Here is a 6,530-nt window from a genome sequence, read left to right as displayed (position 1 = left end):
ATGTTAACGGGAAGGAAGCTTTACAGCACTGACGTCATCAGATGCAGAATGAGATTACTGTTGGGTTGAGAGGATTGGATGGTATGTGTTGGTGCTGTAGGTCCCCATAGGTGACATCACAAACAAGCCTGTAGATGTAGAGCCTCTTCAGGAGGTTACAGTATAAAAAAAAGAGAACGATATGATTGTCTCTTCTTTAGAATAGGGAATTATGTCATCTTTATCCATTACATTTATATATGCAACGATCTGAATGTTTTAACTCTGAATACACCCCTGGTCAGATACGTTTGTCTGACGATATTTTGTGAGAGTCCTTGTTGAGAGGCTAACTCACAGTTCAGACGCTGAACTTTTGGTTAATCGAATGGAATAGAAATTAAGAGGTTGAAAGGTTTTGCTTGACATACTGATTTGGTTTCATACTACAACCGCTTTCAACACTACAGACTTCCTTGTAGGCACAACACCTCTTGTTTTAAAGAAGTGCATTGCACAAAAAGGACAAAGACAGACGATTCCCACACCTATGCAGCGCGGAAGATAATGTTTGAAACGGTGAATATGATCGGTTTAATGTGTATATTATAGGGCCCATCCCCATTGTTACAATTGTTGAATGTTCGTGGACCCCTTTTTTTCGAGTACTCAAATAACCCAAATCCTAATTGCCCTGTATATTAAAACAATAAAAAGGCAAGTGCCATTTTAAAATTAATTTATTGAAGCCGTAATATCAACTGGTTATATTATATCATGGAGCACAATCTTCAAAAAGGCAGTAACCTCCGCATTTGCGCTTACTTGTAGAACCCTGTGGCTGTTCAATGGCTTAGCCTTTTGTTAATTTAGCAGACAATACGCTCTTATTTCCCGAGCCCTTATCACAGTCAAAACACATTTCATTGTTTAAAATAAATTTAAAAAACGATGTAATATAACAGAATAAAATGGAACAGAATATTTTTCCAAATGGAAAAAAAGTTGCCAGTGCAAAGTGATGCGCATTGCATGTGGAACAGTTATCACCAGTGATCATTTGACACGTTTCATAATGGATGAACACTCACATTGAGCACTGCATGGTGATGCATTATGGCCACATCTGTTTGTCGAGTAGGCATATACTTGTTTATTCAGATGAAAATACGCTCTTTGTCGTCATCAAACTAATGTTTTGCAGATGTTAAATGTGGAACCTGTATGTTTAGGGGGGTTATAGCCTAGGCTAACAAATTATAAATGGCACTAACAGTTCGCAAAGTAACTAGTCAGGACACAACTATTCCAAAACTGCAGCTCGTTCCTGGAACACATTTTCCAACTTCAATCAACCAGTCCATTTTGAATTTGTAACTGTGTTCATTTGGCATGGAATGTAGCTTGTGTATCCAATCCGTTAGATACGTGTTTTATAGGCATTTGTTGCTGTAGGCCCAACGGGAGCTCGTGTGGCGGGATCGGATCCCTCCACACACGTGACATGGAGGGGAAAGGGAATTTGGAGAAATGTGTGACGCTTGGCTTGGTTTCTTTTTTTGTTGTACCCAGCAAATGCACATGTTCATAAGGAACACAAGAGTCGAGGCAAATTTGAACGTTGTCTAAAGACAAAATGTCACTTGCCTTAGTTTTACAGTGGGCTATTTGGAGGGGAAAAAAAGTGATCTCTGGTTAAATATAGAGCTTTTACGTCCGTTGCAGTACTAATTTACTCATGCCTACTCGGTTAACGCAACGTGTCTTCAGATTTCCTGTCTCCCAGTCTCCTCAAACTTAATATAAACCATGATGTTAGCTATATTACTGTGCAACGTATGTTATATTTTTCCCCCCCGAGATTGCAAATAAATCTGTACGTTGTAGTGCCCATCGGTTATAAATGTTTCAACCTCTGTGTCGAAGGGGCATACTCTAAAGTGATTTTCGTACCAGGTTAGGAGAGCATGTTCGCTAACCTTTTTCCTCAGGCTCTTACTTGCTACCTTAAATCTCCCACCCTGCTGTGTAAATTCTTCTAACCTGCTACGAAAAAGTAATCGAAGTGGCGTAAGAAGAATTGCCCGTGTTGAGAAGTTGTGTTTTTGCCGTCTGTTCCGGGTTTCAAAGATCACCAAAAACGAAGCATGAGCCTTAACGTTTCGGTCGCCACAGAAACAGACCCTGAGTCTGTTCTAACGTGACCAACAACCTGCGTGCCCATTTCTCCCGGGGGGAATAATTGCTTTTGCGCTCCATGAAACGGATACGCTCTTCACTCGTTCCGCGCCGAAAGAGCGGCAGAAAAGTCAGACGGAGTGGCAGGTAGCCTAGTGATTAGAGCGTTGGGCCAGTAACCAAGGTTGCTTGATCGAATCCCCGAGCTGATAAGGGAAAAATCTGTCGTTCTGCCCCTGAACAAGGCAGTTAACCCACTGTGCCTAGGCCCTCTTTGTAATTAAGAATTTGTTCTTAACTGACTTGCCTACTTAAATAAAATAAAAACACAATTTCAGATGGCACTCCATGCCCGCTCTTCCATAGAGAAAGTTATGTATTTTTTTTTGTGCACCGATAGAGCAGTGTTTGAACTTGGGCTAGCTGTGACTGGACTAGTTCACAGTAGTTGTTGGTTTCGGTTTGTTACACACATGTAATCTCAATATATTTAAAGTAGGTATTTGAAATCAGTTGAACAAGACTGCAGTTATTAAAAATAAGAATTTGTTCTTACCTGACTTGCCTAGTTAAATAAAGGTCAAATAAATTAAATTGTGGTATGTACTGTAGAAGTTGGCAGTCAACATTGTTACATTACATTTCTATTACATCAGAATATACCTGAATATACACTACCAGTCAAAGTTTTTAGAACACTTACTCATTTCTACTATTTTCTACATTGTAGAATAATAGTGAACACATCAACTATGAAGTAACATACATGGAATAATGTTAAACAAATAAAAATATATTTGAGATTCTTCAAATACCCACCCCTTGCCTTGACAGTTTTGCACACTCTTGACTCTATCAACCAGCTTCACGAGGTAGTCACCTGGAATGCATTTCAATTAATAGGTGTGCCTTTGTTAATTTGTGGAATTTCTTTCCTTAATGTATTTGAGCCAATCAGTTGTTTTGGGGGGGGGGGGGGGGGGGGGTATACAGAAGGTGGCCCTATTTGGTAAAAGAGCATTCCATGTTATGGCAAGAACAGCTCAAATAAGCAAAGATAAATAAACAGTCCATCATTGACTGACCTTCGTGTCTGAAAGTAATCTGGAAAATGTCAAGAACTTTGAAAGTTTCTTCAAGTCCAGTTGCAATAACCATCAAGCACTATGATGAAACTGGCTCATGAGGACTGCCAAAGGAATGTAAGACCCAGAGTTGGCTCTGCTGTAGAGGATAAGGTCATTACAGTTACCAGCCTCAGAAATTACAGCCCAAATAAATGCTTCTGAGTTCAAGTAACAGACACATCTCATCTCACATCTCAACATCAGCTGTGAATCAGGCCTTTCATGGTCGAATTGAACACCAATAAGAAGAGACTTGCTTGGGCCAAGAAACACAAGCAATGGACATTAGACCGGTGAAAATTGGTCCTTTGGTCTGGAGTCCAAATTGGAGAATTCTAGTTCCAACCGCCTTGTCTTTGTGAGACATGGTGTGGGTGAACGAATGATCTCAGCATGTGTATTTCCCACCATAAAGCATGATGGAGGAGGTGTTATGGTGTGAGAGTAGTTTGCATATATATCTGATATATTTAGAATTCAAGGTACACTTAACCAGCATGGCTCCCACAGCATTCTGCAGTGATACACCATCCCATCTGGTTTGCGCTTCGTGGGACTATAATTTCGTTTTTCAATAGGACAATGACCCAACAAACCTCCAGGCTGTGTAAGGGCTATTTGACCAAGAAGGAGAGTGATGGAGTGCTGCATCAGAAGACCTGGCTTCCACAATCCCCCAACCTTAAAAAAATGGGGATGAGTTGCACTGCAGAGTGAAGGAAAAGCAGCCAACAAATGCTCAGCATATGTGGGAACTCCTTCAAGACTGTTAAAATCATTCCAGGTGAAGCTGGTTGAGAGAATGCCAAGAGTGCAAAGCTGTCATCAAGGCAACGGTTGGCTACTTTGAAGAATCTCGTATTTTTTAACACTTTTGGGGGGGTTACTAAGTGATTCCATATGTGTTATTTCATAGTTGTGATGTCTTCACTATTCTACAATGTAGAAAATAGTAAAAATTAAGAAAAACCCTTGAATGATGTTCTAAAAATGTTGACCGGTAGTGTACGTAGTTTGAAATTACATTTGATATTTCCCTGCAACATTTATGGAATTTTTTTAAAATTTTTTTTTATTTCATGTTAAGTATTATATGTATTTAAATGGTATCACATTGTAGCCCTCAATATCTAATGGTTTGCTATCAAACACACCCCAATTCCCGCTCAGTATTCTGCAACCAGAGGTCTTTGAGTGGATGCAGCAGGTACTAGAAACCTGAGTTTGAAATGTGAGTTTAAGTAAAATATGTGCAATACTGTATAGATTACGACCAAAAAATTGACTGTCCAATCAAGAACAAGGATTACATTTTTGTGACGTGTTGCAAGTTGAATACATGCTCTAAATTATATTTATTTAAAACTTATACCAAGGAAATATCCTGTGTAACAACACTGAATGTGACATGAACTACATTGACTTAACTTGCATTACTGTTTTGTGTGTTAATACACCACATTAGATTTATATTGTATTATACTGACAAACAAAATCGACACAGTCTATCATGACATGAAAACCTACTTAAAATAAATAACGTAATTCCCTTAAGTCTTGATTTGATTTTTTTTTTAAATGTATGTCCTTATTTTTTTTTTTCCCCAAGTGGTTTTGTAATTGCATCCACAATTCTTAATGCGTGTCTACTTCACCAGAGACTTGAGGTTACATTATGCAAATTCAGAAGGCTGAAGCTCAAATAGAGATCTCAATTTGTTTGCTTTGTATCTCTGTGTGTGTGTGATATAATTTCTGTTATTAGCTTTGTTTACACATGGTAATAGTGTGCGTGATAGACGTTTCCTATTTTGTATTTTACACAATGTATTTTCTTTTTACTGCCACTGTAATTCCAAGTATTGGATTCAGAGTTTGATCAATCCTTTTATTTACCAGCAATTTGAAGTGTCCAGTGCACTGTAGTATGTTTCTAATGGTAGTGTTAACCAAAGCCATTACTCATTGAATTGAGAAACTGTGGCAGGTTAGAAATTCAATCCATATCCTCCCTTTTTAAAGCAGCTGGCCCAATGCTATCCAGATATATATCAAAGGGTCCTATGTACAGTACAAACTGTGATGTTTTGCCCCCCATTTTAGGACATTTGTTACACAAATGCAGAACAGTTCTTCCCTACCAACAGAAAACTTACCAATGAGTATTTTGGTTTTCTGTTACAAAGATTTAGCATGTCATATTAATCCAAATGAGTCATTATGTAGATAAAACACTCAATGGTATACTGAAATCTTCAATGAACTGTGAATTATTGTAATTTTGAAATAAACTATTTCAGTATGAACATTTTGTCTTATTTCCTTTTTTTAAATGTGTAGTTTGGTGATGATCTAGCGTGGATAAATACTGAGCGGAACATCAGATTGAGGCAGTGGAGCCAACAAAGCCAAAGTTGTCCTTTAGGTGTCAGCAAAAGAGCACATAATCATTCAGCCAGAGCCAAACGTTGGCTGTTTGTCAATATTGCGAAAAGTGTGTGAAGTCACACTTTCAAACTTTCAAAGGCAGTACACTATATTATATTTGGTATATTCTCAATCTTATTTTTACTTTGTCTTGTATCACATGTTCTTTTAAAATTTGTTTGGGAAAAATGTGAAACGCTAAATTATATTTATAGTGGGTGTATTTCAAGGGCCCAATGCATACCACCCCCAGGCATGCTGTGGAACCACCTAACTATATGGCAGCTGGGATCAAATTGTATGTCATTATTGTTGCACTCCATTTGGGACTTTCTCCTCCCACAAGGAAGGGTTCATCTGAAGAATTCAGACTTGAGGGTTCGTCCCAAATGGCAACCTATTACCTATATAGTTCATTACTTTTGACCAGAGCCTTATGGGTAGTGCAATACACGGGGAATAGGTTGGCCATTTGGGATGCACCCTTTTTAGGTGAGCTGTTCAACTTTCACATTAGTTACACCAACTTGTTATCGAAAACGCTCTTGTTTGTTCCCGTTGATGCTTTGCAGAGAAACGGTTGAGTCACACTCAACCTGTTGTGAATGTATGAGCAACGTAAGTTGTCTTCTCCTTTCTCTCTGAAATGATTTTGACAACAGTCGCAGTGAGTATTAATACAAATGCCTGACGGCTGAAGCTCCTTAAAGCTCAAGAACAAAGTGACGAAGGCAAAGAAAAAGTGCATTTACAATAGATCATATGAGGCATTTTAATGTACCAATCTAAACTTTAATATTTGTACTTAACCATAACATT

The sequence above is a fragment of the Oncorhynchus clarkii genome, chromosome 3 (assembly GCF_045791955.1).
Source record: "Oncorhynchus clarkii lewisi isolate Uvic-CL-2024 chromosome 3, UVic_Ocla_1.0, whole genome shotgun sequence".
Taxonomy (NCBI): domain Eukaryota; kingdom Metazoa; phylum Chordata; class Actinopteri; order Salmoniformes; family Salmonidae; genus Oncorhynchus; species Oncorhynchus clarkii.
Note: the sequence above shows the minus strand (reverse complement) of the source record.